Raw genomic sequence first — 20513 nt, 5'->3', positions numbered from 1 at the left:
ATATTTAAAACAAAACATTTCAGCTTCAAAAGTGGAATTATAATGATTATGTTCATTGATGATATTTACAATTAAACATTTTGAATCGGCAGCACCTTCTGTTTGATCTGTTTTTTGGATGGCTATATAAATGGTAGTAAAGAAGATCAGGTTTCAGAATTGATGAGTATGCTGGAAACTAGAGTGTTAGGAAACCTACAATAATTAGTTTCATCTATAAGATCTTGTCATTCCGTGCTGTAAATAATTTAACAGCTAGATTGGGTGTAAATTACAAGTGTGATTAGTATCTGCTTAAAAATTGACTGTATAGAATGTTTATTAATCATATAGCAGATGGCTTAAGGGAACGTTCCGAAGTTGGTAAAAGTAAGTTAAGACAGGCGTTCGCAAAAATCAGCTCTTAATTATGGGGCTGTATTTGTGTTGATTGAAGACAACTAAATCCTATAAACAACCAATAGAAAACTCCTCTGAAATCCCAAACTGATAAAAATAAATGTTATACAGCTATTTATAATCAGCTAGGCCTTGCGCCCTTGCAACCACTGGACAGGATATGTCTCTGACAAAGTAGGACCGGTGCAATGATGATATCATCCTTAAATTATACTAAAAGAAAGTCCCAGAGGCATGGAGATAAAATGCCACATTATATTAAACACTGCAACAATTTATTTTAAGGTCAACTGTAATAAAAACATGTTAGCTTAACTACTTGGCTAACTGATGAGATATTAATGACTGGCTGGGGTACCTGAGGTCGGTGACATAGCAAAAATCCACTTGTGCTAGTGCCAGCTGTACTAGCTGTACCTTAGACAGCTAAGTTCCACAATGATGCCAACGCTCAAGGTTGTGAGTGGGTAATGGAGGAAAATAAATAATTGTGGCAGATTTATCCAATAAGGGCTGAAGTCAGTAAAGCTGTACCTTTTATAAACACAGTGACCTGAGCCCTGGACACTGTGTATGCTAATGACATTTCATGCTCAGTCAAGAAGCCATTTCATTAATGTTATATGATGGGCTGTGATTCAAACTCTAGAGCTCAACACCACGATTGTGAACCCATTACTTTGTATCTTACTGAATTCTCATGCACTAATCAGCCCTGTTATTGCTAAACATTTATGGTAAACTGTGCTTTTAAACACATTACACAGCAAGCTCTAACTATCCTGAAATATTAAATGTTTAAGATACATTGAGGCAGCCCTTTTAATGCTGCTTACTGACCTGTTGTAAGCTCATAAGCCTAGACTACCTAACTGCTCCCACCATGATGTAGCCTACTGCGCACTGATGCACTTCATTGAAGTCTACCTACTAAGATACACTTGTAATGCCTATTGCCCTAAAACAGTAACTGGTTATACCATATTTGCTCGATTATAAGACAACGTTTTTTTAGAGCAAATGCTCTGACAAATATCCATCGTCTTATATTCGAGGAACGTCTTCTAATTAGACTTAAAATAGAGGTCTGCCTACAAGACTAAGATTCAGATCCCCCGTAGCGCTGCAGGAAACTTGGATCCTCCTTTCTGGCAGCCAGTGGAGGTCTGTGCAATGCGCGCAGACAAACTCTGCTGCTGCCGGCACTGACCTTCAGGTGCCCATTCATAGCACCGGAAGGGAAGAAAGTGTCGGCAGCAGCAGCAGAGGCTGTCTGCGCGCATCGTGCAGACCTTCACCGGCTGCCCCACTAGACACCAAGGAATCTGACGCACGGGGAGAAGTCTAGGAAAGCACTGGTATGTTGGGGGAGGGTAAGAGTGGTATATGGGGGTATAAGGGCTTTCTGGAGGTAAAGTGGCATATAGGGGGTTAAAAAGAATATCAGGGAAGCAGGATGGCATATAGGGGGTTAAAATGAATATCAGGAAGGAAGAGTGGCATATAGGGGTTAAAAGGAATATCAGGGAGGCAGAGTGGTATAAAGGGATGTATAATGCATATCTGGGGGGCAGAGTGGCATATAGGGGATAAAAAGGCATATCTGGGAGGCAGAGTGGCATATAGGTGGTATAATGCATATCTGGGGGGCAGAGTGTCAAAGAAGGGGTTAAGAGGCATATCGGGGAGCCAGAGTGGCATATAGAGGGTACAAGGCATATCTTGCGGCAAAGTGGTGGCCTGAAATAAATCTAGTCTCCATGAATTTAAACTGTGGAGACTAAAATTGATTAACTAATTCTAGGTTTAATGGTGCTTATACATGTATTGATGTACGTATATGCACATATTAACTTTTCTTTTTACTATAATATTCAATTTAGACTGATCACAAGATGTTTAATTTTTTTAACACCATAATATTAAAGAAGAAACTTACCAATATATTCATTACACACCGATAGAAACTGTAATATATATATATATATATATATATATATATATATATATATATATATATATAACAGTATATGTATGTATGTATTGCAATATATTATATAGCATTTTAAACTTGATATTATAAAATGATAGAATTCAGAACATTCTGAAAAAAATGCTTAGTTTAGGAATTATACATGAAAGAGCTGAGATATTATTCAGACAATGTCACATTTCAAATTCTTTTCAATGCGCTTGGTATAAATACCAGAAAATTCATTGATGTGTATCATGACAATGGAAATGCCATAGGTAACTCACCAAGTACAACATATTAAAAAGTTATTGAATATATGAAGTTGAAGGGTTTTGCATTAGAAAGAAAAAATTACTGCATTTATCTTGGCTTTAAAGTTTTTCACCTTATAAAACCTTATGTAAGTTGGTTTGGTTTAGTTAGATCTAGCTTTAGTAAGTAAGGTCCTCAACAAGGTTCTATTTTTCTTAATATATGTTATTATTATTATTCGAACTAAATAACAAGCCACCAAGCCAGTCAATCAGACATAACAAGAGGGCTACCAGTGAAAGGGTGACTTTAAAATGTCCTTTTTGTTGATAACTTAGTATTAACACTCTCAGCTTGTATCCCTTTCCAATTTCTACCACACTCTTGATCTATTCTCCTGGTTGTCTAAGTACAAGATAAATGAGTCCAAGCGTGAGGCATTGTAAGTCTTAATCCCTTTTCACTTGTCGAAGTTAATCACACTGAATTTTAACTTTAAATGTGTTTGAAATGCTTAGCTGTTCTTTTCCCATCAAGGTTTACAAGGTTAACAACTACTGTTCCTCATAAATCCTCTAAAAGAAGGATGAGTAAAATATTTCAGAGTTTGGGCAAGTTTACTTGGTAAAAATAAGCACCCTTTCTAGAATATTATACGTGTTCTACATCTTCTGGGAGAAGGGACCCACACTTGTTTTGATGTTTAACTTACTTGGCATCCCAAGAAAGCAATCACTCTTGGTTTTGTGCGTGTACTCATATTATCTGGTGACTCAGCATTCATGCCAATCACTAAAATTTTGGGGTAGACCTCAAGAAACATTGATCTATTGTCAGGGTTCCACTCTGCCAGCCTGGACTATACAATAATTATTCATTGTTATGTCTACCTGCTGCCACTAGTGGCCAACCTTCCCTCTCAGCCACGTTACCTGAGTTTAGCCCCACCCTTTTATACCTGCTCTGCCCTTCAGTTTGGGCCTTTGCAGTACAGTTCATCTGCCTACTGCCTGGCCCAGTTTTCCTGCTACAGTATTTTAATTCTGATTTAACCTGTTGTGACCTGGCTTGCTCTTGACTTTGTTCCTTGGGTTCCGATTTGGCAATTATACCGTCCTTCTGGTTCTGACCTGGCCTGCCTGACTACGTCTGCTCTGTCTGAGGGCTTCCAAGCCGTGTGCCCTGTCTGAGTGCTTCCAAGTCATGTGTTCTGCCTGAGGGCTTCCAAGCTGTGTGCCCTGCCACTCTGGTTTCCCCTGTCCTCGCTACAGTTCCCCTGTCCTCGCTACAGTTCCCCTTTATTCTTTGGTTCCAGTCCTGATTTTCTGTCTGTTGTGTGCCTGTCTGTGCCTACCTACCAGTCATGATGCATCAAGGGGTACAGACAGAGCCCCCTGGTATCCCCTGCAACTGGGCTTCTACCCGACCTGCTGGCCCGCGTCCTGACATCTATTCGTGACCTCCTATTAAAGATCTGATCCAGTTTCTACTGGGTATAAAAAAAGTAGTAAAGGTGATTTTTCCACAATAAAATATTCCATCATCTAAGCCTCTCCTAAAACAAACCTCTCTTCTCATCTTGCATTTTTGAAAAAGCCTGCACATACTGTATGTACATACAAAGTTCCATTTCAACAACTTTTCCCACAAGACACAGAGTTATCATACATTTCTAAAGAACATTCTGAATAGCAATAATTTTTAATTGCAGAGAACACTCACACTCTAAGTAGATAGTATCTTAGCTTATGTAACACATCAGAGATCTACTCTATGGCTCTGTGCCTCTGATATTGTGGGTGTGGGGACATATGTTCTTACATGTGGTTGGTCTACCCTCTGATTAAACCCATTTGACACCTAACTTTTCACATCCTGAGATGCCATAACCTCCTAGGGTCATCTACTTGTAAAAGCAAACCAGCCACTTAATATTCTTCATTTATATTGCCAATGAGTGGGGATGTTTCTCCACCAAATTCTGAGCATGTGTTGGGGATTGAATGTTTTAGGCAACAACAGTGAAGGATAACTTGAAAAAGTGTGATGCCTATGAGTTGCCTCCATCTGCACTTGGGGCTACGTCATTTTATGTTTTAATATCTAAATAATATGTACAATCATGGTGTTGAGTGGCAGGTTACCTATAATGCTATAGGTTACTAAGACCTATGACTCTGAGATATGTCTGTTATGAGCCTTGTTATACTAGCTTTACTATGCTTTGGGGAATTGATTTTGGATGATTTGGAAAAGTTAAAAAAATAATTATGGAATTTTTAGCAGGAAAAATAAATGGTTGTATCAAATTTAATTGAAGACATTTAAAGCGACAACCTCCACTGCCAACATCCCCAAACAAGCAAATTATTTACTTGCTTTTTAAGAACAGTAACTGACATATCAGTACCCCTCATATTTATATACCACTAACTGATTCCACAGTTTCCACGGTACATAGTACAAAATATATATCAAACATAGACATACTCTTCAACTTAAGTCCTGAAACCTTCCGCTAACATATATATTTTTTAATTTTAATGAAATCAGGACCTAAATAAACTACAACAACTTGCTAATTCATCTAGTTTTCTATTCAAAATTTCAGGCAAATGTCTTCAATGTGGACACAAATACTAACAATCCATTACACAAAGCGAACACATACCAATGAATCTGAGAAAATGACAAACTCCCATGGTGGAATTTTTTTGCTCCAAAGCTGTAAGTTATGTATTAAAAAATGGTGCTAGATCAAATTTTTTATCTTGCTCCTGCATGGTATATATTAAGCTGTTTGAATTGTTCTATTAAACGTCGCAAAAATATATGTAGAATTCCCAACAAATATTTGTACAGGAACAAACCACTTTTTATATTGTGTGCCTTTTCATTCACAGATCTACTTTTTGGCAAAACTTTTGGTAATAAAATTTAACACATACTGTAGAACCATTGTGCACCAGGTGATATAATGCAAAGTGATATAATTAGTTGGCTATATATGTAAGTGTGCAGCAAGTTCACATGAATTGGACAAAAGCTCACAATTGCACCAAGAATTGCACAACTTTATGTAAGCTGAAAAAAAGCCACTTACAGAATCATCAACCTACAAGTTACAATTCACAAATTTAACCTCTGTTCCCAAGGGCCAACTTGGTGACTTGCCAGTGTCCTCCACTCCATATAACTGATCTAACAATATGTTTCTAAAAACTAAACAAATAGTAAAAATAATACCAACAGCGGTCTATAGGATGGACCTTTTAGCCAAGATGGGGGAGGTGACAATGGCTTGTCATCCTACTAATTTGAGATAATCATTATTGTTGATTCATTCAATCATTATAATTGTTTTGAGACTACACACTTTTCCAAGTATCACATGTGGAAATCATGCATCAGTCTAATGCTGTTTTTCATGCCTTATTAATTACGCTATAGTTTAAATTCCAAAATATCATGATTTTGGCACTGGTGTTCATATTATTAATCTTTAGTTTAAAGTAGCTCTTGCAGCGGCACAGTAAACGATGATGATACTATTATGTTGATACGATAATTGACTCATACACAAATAAATAATACGAAAAATAGATGCTACAAAGCAAACAAAATATAAAGCTTGCAATGCAGCTTCATAAACAAGCAACATGCTAGCTGAAAATGAAAGAAGGCTCTGCTTTTGAAGTCTAAACCATTTTGTTGGGAAGTTTTGAAAAGTTGCAGAACAAAGTCAGTGTAACAAAATTGATTTTTTTTGTAAAGAATCCCACTGGTAAGCAATTAAAATTACTTTTTGTTACTACTGTTAGAGTGACCTGTGTTTCTGGAAAAACATTTTTAAATGTGTTTAAATCATTACATTGTTGTAAACTTCTATATGGTTTGACCTAAGTAGTATCTGACAGTAGAATTTTACCAGAATAACCTCTCAGGTGACCTGGAGTGGGATGTGATGTGAGGAGGAAGCACAGAATGGGGTCTGTGCTTCCCAAATCATATTTTTAAATATTAATTTTAACCCATTATCCACTTAGCAGGGGATGGGGGCCAGGGGGATTTACTTAGGGACTATACTTCCCAAGTTAATTTAATTACCCATCTTCCCACTTCACATGGTATGGGGGAAAAGAAGGGTGACTGTCGGTCGCCTTTTACTCATAGGAAGCATACTGCTGTATGCATGGAACCTCAGTCAAATCTCATCAGTTGTGTTAATTTGATGGACCACATGACTTCTTTTTGAACAGACCCAATAGCATATTATAGACCTGGGGTGATTTTCTCAAACACATGGTCACCAGATTCTAGGCAAGCACTAAGTTTGTAGAGGTTCTACAGAAAAAAAAAAATTTGGGGATCCATCATTAACCCGAGGTATGAATTCAATATTATCCATTATAAGAAACAATGTATATATACAATTCCACGTTTGAACGCAGATTATGTTGTTTTGGCTATTGAATGAGATTGAGGTCATATGTACAGGTATTTTTTTCAGCATCCTCTAATTTGTACTCAATGAAGCTGCTTATTTTTCTTATATGATACTGTCAGCTCTGGTTGCTCCACTTGCTCACTAATGTCCTATAAGCACTAAGGTCTAATGCTTTAGAATCTCTTTTTGGTTTTGCTATATTTCATTATTATTGAGGTGATAATCCTTTACACAGCTTACACGTTCACTAGAAAAGCCTAGTTACTCTTTACATAGATGAATATATTGAAACAATTCCAAAGCATATAGTATTACTAACTTAAACAGAATGATTTTCTTAAAAGCCCCTAGCTCCTTAATAAATGTATCCAATAGATGGTAGAATCCCATGGAAGGAAATCTAGTTACATAGTTACAGAGTACATAAGTCCATCAAGTTCAACCCTTCTACCTAACCTTCCTATTCTTGATCCAAAAGAAGGCAAAAAAAACCCTAATTAAGCTACTTCGAATTCTGCCATCAGGGGGGGGGGGAATTCCTTCTTGACTCCAAAAGGCAATCAGATTTCTCATTGGATCAAGAAGCTCTAAAATATTAATGTCATGCCTTTCTAAAAAGATTTCAAGACCCCTTTTGAAGGCATCTAATTTATTTGATAACACCACCTTCCCTTGGCAGTGAATTCCTTTATTGTCCTTACTGTAAAGAATCCCTTCCTTATTGGCCCACATGAAACATAATTTTATTCCATGATTAACCCCTTCGTGACAAAGGCTGATTTTACTTTTTGTACCCTTCATGACAATGGCCTTTTTAACATTTCTGCGCTGCTTGTGTTTAGCTGTAATTTTCTTCTTTCCCGTTTACTGAACCCACACACATTAGATATTGTTTTTTTCAGGACAAGAAGGGCTTTCTTTAGATGACATTGTTTTGATTGTATCATATTATTTACTACTAAAAAAAGTATAAAATATGGTGAAAAATTTAGAAAAAAATGACTGTTTCTAACTTTTAGTTGAAAAATCTTTTACTCATCTATAAAAGGTAATGAAAAAACCTGCTAAATAGATTCTACTATTTGTCCTGAGTTTAGAAATACCCAATGTTTTTATGTTTTTTTGCTTTTTTCTACCCATTATGGGGCAATAAGTACAGGTAGCGTTTTGCTATTTCAAAGCCATTTTTTCCAAATCTGGTAATTCTTCCCCCCATGTGCCATTTCGGGTATCTTTGAACCCGGCCAATGCAATTTACCCCATCAAATCATATATTTTTGAAAACTAGACAGCCCAGGGTATTCCAAATGCTAGTATTTTAACTCTTTCCATGCACCATATCTACCAACAGTCTTTGTCAAACTTTGTGGTAGTCATTTTTTTGCATTTGTTTTGTCACACACATTTTACTTCAGGTATGAATTAAAATGTTCTCGTTTATGTCACTATCACAAAACACCCCAATATGTGTTCAGCAACATCTCCTGAGTACAGGGATACCTCACATGAATGATTTTGCCTGGCTGTTTGGGGGCAAAAGGGCCACATTTGGGGCATGCGCATTTTTCAATGTTGAACTTTGGCATTTGGGGATCCACTGCCCATGCCCTATTTGGTACATCTTTGAGCCGGGCCATTTCAGTGTGCCCAATAAACCCATATATTTTTGAAAACTAGACACCCCAGGGTATTTCAAATGCTAGTATTTTAACTCTTTCCATGCACCATATCTACCACCAGTATTTGTGAAACTTTGTGGTAGTCATTTTTTTGCATTTGTTTTTCCACACACATTTTACTTCAGGTATGAATTAAAAAGTTCTCGTATATGTCACTATCATAAAACACCCCAATATGTGTTCAGCAACATCTCCTGAGTACAGCGATACCTCACATGAATGATTTTGCCTGGCCGTTTGGGGGCAAAAGGGCCACATTTGGGGCATGCGCATTTTTCAATGTTGAACTTTGGCATTTGGGGATCCACTGCCCATGCCCTATTTGGTACATCTTTGAGCCGGGCCATTTCAGTGTGTCCAACAAAACCATATATTTTTCAAAACTAGACACCCCAGGGTATTTTAAATGCTGGTATTTTAACTCTTTGCATGCACACATTTTACCACCAGCATGTTTTCAAAGTTTGCAGTAGTATTTTTGTGTGTGTATTTTTCCCACACACACCTACTTTATGTATGAATTTACAGCTCCTGGTATATGCCGCTGTCACACGACACCCCATAATGTGTTCAGCAACATCTCCTGAGTGCAGTAATACCCCACATGCATGGGTGTGTCATTTTTGTGGGAACTAAAAGGCCACATTTGGTACGTGTGCATTTTTCTAATTGGAAATTAGATGTGTGGCCATCCTTCCCCCCCGTGTTAATTGGGACGTTGTTGAACCTGGCCAATTCAATTTACCCCATCAAATCACACCTTTTTTAAAAGTAGACACCCCACGGGCATTTAATATGCCAGTATTTTAACTCTTTCCATGCGAGAATTGTTTTAAGCTAATATGCTAAGTTTAGGACTTGCTCACAAAAATATATTTTTATATATATATATTTTTTTTTTTTGTCTTTTTTTTTAATTTTTTTTTAACATTTTTTTTCAACTTGGAGGTTCCCCTGATAGTGACATCAGTGGGAAATGATTTTTACATTTTACTAGTTTTTTACTATTTTTTTCTAATTATTATTAATTTTATTTTATTTTTTAATTTATTTTTACTAATCACACTGTGATTAGAAAGCTGGGCTCCATTGACTTGCATGGTGAATGCAGTACCTGTATTCAACCTGCAAGTGGAGCCAAAGTTCTCTAGATGGTCTGGACCATCTAGCGAGCTTTTAAAATTTGTTGGTTCCTGTTACAGGGCAGCGGCCATCTTGCTTGATGGCGAAGATCATCGGCAGCTGCGGCTGTGACCGCTCTCCGGAGCGGTCACAGCCCATCGAAAGGTAAGTGTTTGGTGTCGCTGGATGCCATTCCAGCGACACCATTTACGTTTAGGAGGCGATCATCGACCGCCTCCTAAACGCTTTTAAAACGGGCGTCCGCCGCCATACAAAGTATGGCGGATGTTGACGCCCCGTGGAGGGGCCAGAGATGGCCCCTTCGTTCCAATCGCGGCGTTGCTGAATGCCTCGAGATCGAGGCATTCAGCAACGTTTTTTTGGGTGCAGAAAGCGAAAACAGATCGCTTTCTGCACCCGTTTAAAGACGTGCCGGTCCTGGCACGTCAATTGTCGTAAAGCACATGCTTTTCCGTGTCGTGCCAGGACCGGCAATTGTCGTTAAGGGGTTAAAACGCACACTCAGCCGTCTCGGACGTGCTGCATCAGTAGAACTTTGCAGGCCCTTTTGGCAAAGTGTGGTAAACCGAGTGAAAGGTCCAGACTTAACAGGCCTGTCAATGGTGTTTGGGGCCTTTGTATTGCTGTCTTTTAGATCCGGTTTTCACCAAATATTGCATGTTTTAATTTCCTTTTATTAGGACACATTTATGTGAATTAATATTGCTCTTTGTTTAACAAAAACAAGCAACCCTTCTGATCAATAAACCTTGAAAACAGAGAGCTTTATGTCATGTACTATTCATTTTTCTGTATAATAAAATGGTATTTTAGAAACATTCTTCCTCAGCAAAAGGTCACGTTGTAAATAGAAGCTAGACTGAAATCATTTTAACATAAAAAATGCAAACCTGATGAATTTTGTTTAGCCTTTATAGCTAGTCTGAGTTAATGAGAAGTCATTTAAAAATTATCTATTTATATATCTATCTAATACATTTGATGGGTAAATTGAAATGGCCGGGTTCAACAATGTCCCAAATAACATAGGGGGCAGGATGACCAATGTGTCAAATTTCCAATTTGAAAAATGCACATGTCCCAAATGCGGCCTTTTAGCCCTCAAACAACCCAACAAACCTTAAAAAGATGCTGCTGAACACATATTATGGGTTGTTTAACAGTGACATATACAAGGAGCTGTAAATTCATACCTAATGTAGAATGTGTCTGTGTGTAAAAAAAAAAGCACTAAAATACTACTGCATACCTTCATGAAGGCTTGTAGTAAAAATTGTACATGGAAAGAGTTCAAATACCAGCATTTGAAATACCATGAGGCAGTTTTCAAAAATATATAATTTGATGGGGTAAATTAAACTGACCGGCTTCAAATTCGGGAATGTTAAATTCAGGAATTTTAAATTTGGGAACAAAATGTGTTGCTCGGTTCCTTCATTAACTCTTACTCACTCTCTCACACTCTCATTCTCTTTCATTCTCACTCTCTCTTACTGTTCCCCTACCTTCTCTACCAAGAACAAGAAGGTGCAGAAGTGGTCGCCAGAAGCAAATACTACCAAACTGAACACATAAATATAATAAATAACATCAATAAACATAAATAATTAACAGAAACCATAAAGACAACCAGGCAAACTAGGAACCACCACACAGGTAAGGACATACCAAGATGCCCAAACCTGAGGCTCCCAGCACCACCTACCGGGAACCTCCCATCAAATGCTCTCCCTCTGAGCATTCACACACCCAAGATGCCTGGTAAGCTACCCACACAGCTGTGACAGCAAAAATACCCCAACATAACACAATAAACAGGTAGGTAGGGTAGGACAAACAACAGTGGGTAAGGTGACTACAAAATGCCCCTAAACCTCGTGTCACAACCCCTTAAATAACTACCCCCTAAACCCCACCTCCAGCTTACCCAAACGTTCACCAAAGCCTGGCACTATTCGGGAACCCAGTCAGGGCCCACTCTGACCATGCTGGCCCCTGCGGGCATCAATCTGGACTATCATGTTCTGTATACTGACATATTGGATGTAGATTACCCATGGCTTGGCAAAACGTGCCTAAAATATACCTAAATTCATACAAAGTTCAGTTTTCTTCAGAAGAATGTGAAGGTCTACAAAAATCGGAAAAAGGATGCTTAAATATCAAGAAAGTGTGAAAGCACTTAAAAGATATAGCTTGGAAGAGAAAAGAGTGCGGTTATAAAAAAGCATTTTCTTAAAAACAATGATGCGTTTTTTTCGTATAATGCGTCACGCTAAAAACTTATCGTACAATAGCTCTGTATTTTTGTTTGACTACCCATACTTTTGTTTCCCTTAATTTCAGATTTTAGCTTTTTCTTTTTTACATATACATTTTTTTAAAACGTATAATATATATATATATATATTTTTTTTTATATTTTATTGTTATGTAGGTTGTTTAGATAAAACTTTTAAATATAATTTTCAGAATTTTCTATATTCAAATCCATCACATGGAAATATTTAATACATAGTTTGAAACCATTTTATTTTTTAATGATAATGTTAGAAATCAGAATAAAATCTAAAAAAAAAAATACTTGGGGAAAGTGCTTTAGATGTGTAAGTTTGATGAAATACACTGAAGTCAGACAAGAAAGAAGTTTCTACTGCAATTAAATTTTATTCTTAAATGATTTAGCTGTGGCAGTGTACCATAAATAAATTATATATGAAGATTATAAAGTAAGTCAGCATTAGAGCTTGAATTGCATCTGATTTTTACGACATCAAGTCAAGGATACTTCAATGATTCAGTAACCGTCTTCCAATACTGTCAAAGCTCTGCTGCAGAGAGATAGATCTACTGCTTGAAAACATCTGCTAAGATGTTTTTCAAGCATTTTTGCACTAAAGGCGGAATGTTAACCATATTGTATTTACTCAAAAGCCCATATGTCAGATCTCCCTAGTGATACTTTTTAGGTGGGTCAGCATAACAATAACATTATGCCATGCAAATAATTCAGGTTCAATGTATAAACTAAAATAACAGGTATTTAAAAAGCCATAATACCTTTTTGTGTTATACTCTGTTTTAATGTTTGTTTATGGTGATTTTGACATATTCAGATAGTTAGAAACTCACAGGCTTTGGAGTCAATTTGCACAACTGACCAGACTAATGTTGCATGCCCTTGCAAATTCACTAGTATGAACACTTTGCAAGGGAATTTGCGAGTTTCATGAGAGGACATGCAAGTTCAGTAATAGATTCTGAGACTTGCAAACTATTTAACCCACTGCAATACTATAACAAAATAAAGTTAAAAAAATGTGTCTTCCATAGGATGACCTCTGTCTGGGTACCAACAAATCAAGACAAAGGCGAAAGGTACCGGTAAACGAATGTATTAAAAAACAATAATGAATGACAAAAAAAAACATAATAGCAAAGTCAAAATCAAGAGACAAGCGGGTAAACATGAACAAGCCGAGGCCAGGAGTCCAGAAATCTGTGAAGTCCAAAATCAGGCAGGAGCCAGGAACCAGTGTGGAAATCAGGCAAGGCGGGTCATACACAGAGAACATACACAGATGGAATGCATTCACGGATTTATAACCACAAAGGGGCAATCAGCAACTGAAGCAGCTCAGCAAGGAAGAGGAGGAGTTAGCTGGGTTCAGAGGCTATAAGAAGAAGTGTGTGCTGCGTAACAAACAGGAAACCATGATAAGGATGAAAACCATGCAGGTAGGCCAAAACCCTGACAACCTCTCTGATAGAGGAGTTGTAGCAATAGAAGTCTATGTTACTTACTTGGTTGATGTGCCAATTTCAAACAATTTTGGATACATATACTGAGTCACTGTTGTTTCCCTAAATTTCGCTTCATAGGCACCAGTTCTCCATATGGATCTTCAACCAATACAAAAACAAAGCCAAGGGCCACAAACTGGTGACAACAAAGTCTAATAGTGACAGAACCCTTCTTTCCTGCCACATCAGTTAGTGTTGAGCGGAGAAGGATAATCTAACGGAAGTCACGCTGTCTCCAATACCTTGAGACAGTTTGAAACCTGCCAGCATATTCCTCCTTTCCTAATAGCTATTTGCTAAATCTGAGGCATTAGACAATTTAACCTTATTTCACATTGTTTGAGCTGACACTGATGATACACTATTTCATTTTCTCTTTGGATAAGCTGTTCCTCAAGAGCAGTGGTTCTCAACCTGTGGGTCGCCTGTGACCCTTTCACCGGGGTCACCTAAGACCATCGGAAAACACATATTTCACAATATATAATTACATATTGTTTTTGTGATTAATCACTATACTTTAATTATGTTCAATTTGTAACAATGAAAATACATCAGCTATTTACATTACGATTCATAACAGTAGCAAAATTACAGTTATGAAGTAGCAATGAAAATAATTTTATGGTTGGGGGTCACCACAACATGAGGAACTAGGGTCGCGGCATTAGGAAGGTTGAGAACCACTGTTCTAGAGCATAATATAACATATGTAATGTAATGGTTTATTTGTCTTTTTATGTACTTAATGTGCTCATGCATAACACAATCTAAAATCCTAATTTTCCCCACTACATTATACTACTCCAAACATATGTATACCTTTTGAAATAAAAAAAACTAGCAAAGCCTAACAGTGTGTCATATCTTTAAAGACAAATTAAAGAAGGTTAAACAATGTCTTCAATCTATTAATATGACATTCACGGACATTAAAAGCACAATGATACTTCATTATCTAGTGGCAAATACTTTAACTTTTAAAAATGGCAAAGTACCAAACCATATGACCTGCAGTTAATAGGTTAATTGCTCTTCTAGTAGGATTTTATTACTGTTTACTTAAAAGTTTGCAGTCTATAGGAAAAAAACTAAAGAAAGAGGAAATAAACCAATGTTGAAATTCGTTGCATATTAAGATTAGTTGCAAAAATTATAAATGAGCTATGCGGCTATTTAACCCCTGCTGACCTGTAACCATAGATTCCTGCCATAATATATCAGATACTAGTCTTGTGCTTTCACTAATATCAACAAATGCAATCTTGAATGGTGTTAATATGAACAGAGGACGAATTGATGCCCTTGTCCTTCTTGACTTTAAGATTTGATGCTAAAAACCCTGTCTACTTCTGTGTCTCTAAGTAGCCGTGTAAGGCCATTGTAAATAATTAAGTGGAAATTTGTTACCCTTTTGTCAAATGTATTTCTGATGTTGCTCTTCCTCTGCCTCCATTAAGAAATCCCTTGATTAAATTTTAAAGTCTTAAACAATTTGAAGGGCTGAGAGCATGGGACACAAACTACTATTTAAATGTTTTTGCAAAGCAATGTCATATTCTCTTTGGGAGTTGGGAAAATAATGGTAGGCATTTAGTATGCAATCCAGTGATTCCCTTTCAAGAAATGATGTTACGGATTTGATTACTCACCCTGCCACTGGTTTCTGTAGGTCACTTATTTTCAAAACTATTTAAATCTCTCATGTTGAGAACTTATCAATTTAGGGATTTGTACAGATATTTCTATTAAAATTTGAAAAAAAATATAAACGAGCGTTAAGCTTGTTCTGTTGACACAACAGTTATTTACTGAGCATATTAATAGGGAACGTGTGAACTTGAAGTTCTAAATTTAAGTGCATAATACAACATGCTTTTTGCTCTTTACAAACACAAATAAATCTTTGTAAATTAGATTTTTTTCATTAATATAGCCGAGCGAACTAGGCCAATATTTTTTTTTGCTTGCACAAACACAAATTGGAGGCAGAAAAAAGCAGAACATTTCTTAAACAAAAGTAATGAATTGATACTGCATATTGGATATTAAGTAAATATAAAGGTAAGAGGATCAATACATATACTTTCAAAGGTAAACAATTCCAAAAATGTCCGGTTTGATGTTGCTGCTCCTGAAGGACACAAGTGGGTTTCCCCAGGTACACGCTAATGATTTATTTATACAGAACCTGTCTTGTTTAATTAAAGCTGTGAGTTCAGTGTCTGTTATATCTTATTTCAGTAAGCCAGATACAATACTACAAGTATATTTAAAAAAGATTTATTATACATGCGTGCAAGTGACAGTTCTGAAACCATCTTTCTGCCCACATTTTTTTTTTAGTTGAACAATGAATAATAGGCTAATTACTTGCAGATGTTTGGTTAACATTTATTGATGGACACATGCTAAAAACAATAGTGGACTGAGGAAGGTTCCTCTCTGTGACACCAGGATATTGCAAATAAGATTAAATGACGAAGAATCAAGAAACAAACTGGCTTGATATGACAGTTTTTTTCTACCAGTTAGTGAATACATTGTGCAATGCATCATTCATATACCGTTGTCAATACTGTGGACATTTTTAACGTAGGTGTAGAATTTGCATGCGCGCTATTTAAAATGAGGCTGGTTCAAATTCAGAATTTACCATTTCACACGAGATACATGCATTTTTTACTCAGGTCTCCGCAAGCCCTCGACATTATATTTAATTTAAAATGTGGTTGTCAGTCTAATTTTGATTACATGCTTCTTCGCCATCATTCAGCATGCCTTATCTCTTGTAGGTTTCCTGTGGAAGTAGAATTTCATACATGCTTATTTCCATCAAATGGCTTTCTATACTTAAGCTTGCTAGCATTTTCTTGTAATGTGGTTTTAGGAAAAAGTGTTTTTTTTAATTTATTTTATGTATTTACTTGTTTTATAATGTTGAATGAAGATTTTCTCACATGTAAACATTTGCATCCCATACCATTCCTCCTCTCTTTATGTATGACTAATGGAAGGTAGTGTTACAAGAATGGTTTTGCAGATGTGTCGATAAGCAGTGTGACCATGCACTGTGCCAGTTGGCTTCCATTTTGACTATAAAGAGGCTCTAAGATGGAAAATATCCAGCAAGTAAGCAGATACTCAGGGGAGATGAGTGCCGCTTATCACACACCTGCATGTTTTCAGTTTGGATCTATTCAATTGCAGAGTTGAGATCAGGTATTAAGTTTAGCCTGCTCCACAGACAATTGTTCAAGTCACTTAGGAAAGATTGCAGATTAAACTTCCCAAAAATGATAAATCGTAGTTTTCACACACAGTACACTAAGTAGTGATCACTAACTTCATTGAGTAGGGTGCCAGACTGCTGGATTCTTTGGGGGCGATACGAGAGTATCCAATCCAACAGAGTATGGTTGGAGCGCTTTGGTTTTATCCAAGTAGGGGAAGAAATAAGTTGGGTTACGTTTATAGATCTAACATCAGTGGGCATGATCTAACATTTTGTGTTCTAACCAGACTACATGAAAATATCCAAAAAACAGCAACTCACTTTTCTTATTTTGGCACTTAGTGTATATTCCCCAGCAGTTGCTGTAAGAGACCGAGCAGAGGAATCTGGTTGTTGGCAGATGCCAAAAATGACTATTGGTTTTAAGAAGAGTCTTAGTATTGTGCCAGCTGTAAATTAAAAGATAGAAGGGGGGCTTGATACCTTTAGGACTGAAAAATTTAGTGAATCCTGTATAGATACAACAACACCTACACCTCTCTAGCTTCTGTCGTTCCTGGAGCAGACATAATGCTGTATTTTGATTGCAGGGTCTAGACTTTGGGGCGCAACCAAAAGAGAGGCTTTTATTGCAAGTGAAGATGGCATTTTTATTAGTATAGGTTCCTGGGTTGGCTTTAATGTCACGGCAAGCAGAATAATGAGCACATATTTAAATAGTTGCAGCCTCTGAGCTTTTGATACTGAACCATACAGTGATAGAGAGTGGGATATTTTGTAATTACTCTTCACTAGCACTCAATAGGAAATGCACATTTACAAAGCAGTTATTCGCAAGTTTATTTCATGACTTCCCTAACACAACACCATTTAAGGCATAATTTACACATTTATTTCTTTTCCCAAAATGCATAACTTTGCATTTGTCAGTAGTAAAATTTACCTGGCACTTGGTCACCCAGTGCTCCAACTTTACAAATCTCCTTGCAGCGATGAAAATTCTAGCCCAGACTGTATTTCCTTATCTAATTTTGTGTCATCTGCAAACACTGATACATAACTTTCAAAACCCACTGCAAGATTATTACCAAAGACATTAAATAACAGTGGACCTAGGAAAAGACCCTAAAGTACTTTTCCGTTAACAACAACTCTCAGAACTCTATCTTTAAGCCATAATTAAATTAATAATATTTAATACATATCATTAAATATATATTTAGAAGCTAATGCATCCCTTGTGGAGATTTTTTTTTTTAAATCTCTGCAATATCATGTATATTATTTTTAACTACTGTTATGTAACAATTCAGTGACATCTGGGAGTTTGAACTGATAAACTTTTTATAACCTAAGTAACTATGTAACTACAAGTTTTGACAAAAATCAAAATCGATTCTCTGTAAACTATTAAATATTCATCAAGAGATATTTTTCATGCACAAGTTTGTAGTCTCACAAAAAATAAATCAGGAAACAATTGCTTAAACCTCTTAATTCAGTATTCATCTTAACAACATCTTGATACATATTTAGCTTATTTAAATTTAAATGCCACAAACAGATTACTTGGTTCTTGTTTTAAGTATTATTATTAAGACCACTGATGTGTAGAACTAAGACAACATAATGTTAGCCTGGGCACACAAGAAGCTAGATGTGGGAAAAAGGAGAATATAGAGTTGGGCTGATGGATGGGTTTAGCAGGAGAATGCTGCCTAGTAGAATGCATAGTACCTACTGTAAAGTTTGGTGAAGAAGAGATAATGGTCTAGGGCAGTTTTTTAAGGGTTGGACTAGGCCCCTTAGTTCCAGTGAAGGACAATATTAATGCTACAGCATACAAAAACATTTTAGACAGTTGTTTGCTTCCAACTTTATGGCACGGGTTTGGGGAAGTCCCTTCCTGTTCTATCATGACTATGACCCTCTGAGCAAAGCAAGGTCCTTAAAGACATGGTTTGATGAGGTTGGTGTGGAGAAACTTGCATGCCTACAAAAGCCCTGACCCCAACCCTTTGGGATGAATTGGAATGCCAGGCTATCTCATCCATCAGTGCCTGACCTCACAAATGTTGTTTTGGCTGAATGGGCACAAATTCCCACAGACACACTCTGAAATCTTGCAGAAAGCCTTCTCAGACAAGTGGAATATTTTATAGCCTCAAATGGGGGGCTTACTCCATATAAATGCACATATTTTTAGAATAGGATGTCCAACAAGCTCAAATATGTGTGATGGCCAGGTGTCCACATACTTTTGCTCATGTGGTATTCTTACGTTGTAGAACAATATAATATATGACTGCAGATTGGCCCATTTAGTCTACCCATTTTTTTTCCATATCACAATCATTTAAACTGTCTTAACCTCTACCACTACTGGTAGGAAATGTGCAGATCTGTATGTTGCCATTGTTGGGAAACTTTCCCACAATGTGAGAAAGTATGGTCCAGGTCACGGATTTACAGAGACATAACAAGCATTACAGAATTTTCTTTAACTTTTGTTATTCAAATACTTTTTAAATTGCACTCTACAAAGAAATCGACTCTGTAGTTGTGGGGCAGATGCAATCGCTATTGATAAGCTTATAGAGATAAATGTTAACCACACACTGGTTAAGGATCAATACTGGAAGAATATGCTCTACTTCTACAATCTATTAAATGCATGTGACCTTAGACTAAAGATATCAATTGCATCTGACCTTGGATTCCATTGAATAAAGGTATTGTTTTGCAACCTAGCCAAGAACCACTGGAAAATTCTCATTTTTTTTCTAGCTGTAGTCTTCATTTTCTAGAAGCTTTAACAAAAACATCAATGTGTAACTCTGCATATAAATATATGACACTCAGATTAGCTAAAAGCTGCTAGTTTATTGGGTTCTATCCTACAACAGCTTCTCAGAACATACTACCTATAATTTGTTTGAATATGGGCAGGATCGATGGGCCAAATGGTTCTTATCTGTCAAATTTTGTTTCTATGTTTCTATGAATATTAGATTTTAACATTCTGTGTTTACTAAAGGTTGAGTTGCCAATCTAAGTGAAAGCTTGAGAAAATATCCGATTAACATATTTAATACTGCCAACTCGACCTTACACACAAAATGTACTCATATTGCATCAAGTTGACTGCAGCAAAGCTGAGTTAATTCACGTTCATAAACCACATAACTCATCGTTTCTGGGTCTTTTGACTAAGATCAAGTGTAGTATCTGTTCTTATCAGTTTAATATATGATACGTCCTCTATCTGGGGATAAAGGTGAGCTAAAATAATACGAGAGGGCGTCAACATGTACGCCCTTGAGAAATCTTGCAAGTGTGGATGAGAGCTAGAAATCAGAGGAGAGGACAAAAAGAGATCATTGTATGAGCAGTGAGACCAGTTAGTAGTGTATTTAGAGATGAGTGATGAGATGTAAGTTGGAGAAGCGCTATAAAGGACTTTGATATGAATCCTAAAGCACACAGGCAGCCAGTGAAGACTGACAGAGGAGAGAGGTGTTAGTAAACTGATTGGAGAGGAATAACTTGCAGCAGGTCAAGTAAGGAGTTGGAATCCAG

At 36.8% G+C, this 20513-nt stretch overlaps 1 pseudogene; it reads left to right on the top strand.

Annotated features, from left to right (window-relative positions):
* Window positions 1-20123: 20123 nt before the first annotated feature.
* LOC128481127 (uncharacterized) lies at window positions 20124-20246 on the top strand (annotated as a pseudogene).
* Window positions 20247-20513: the final 267 nt, after the last annotated feature.

The sequence above is a fragment of the Spea bombifrons genome, chromosome 2 (genome assembly GCF_027358695.1).
Source record: "Spea bombifrons isolate aSpeBom1 chromosome 2, aSpeBom1.2.pri, whole genome shotgun sequence".
Classification (NCBI taxonomy): Eukaryota; Metazoa; Chordata; class Amphibia; order Anura; family Pelobatidae; genus Spea; species Spea bombifrons.
This window is presented reverse-complemented; position numbering and strand designations above follow the sequence as displayed.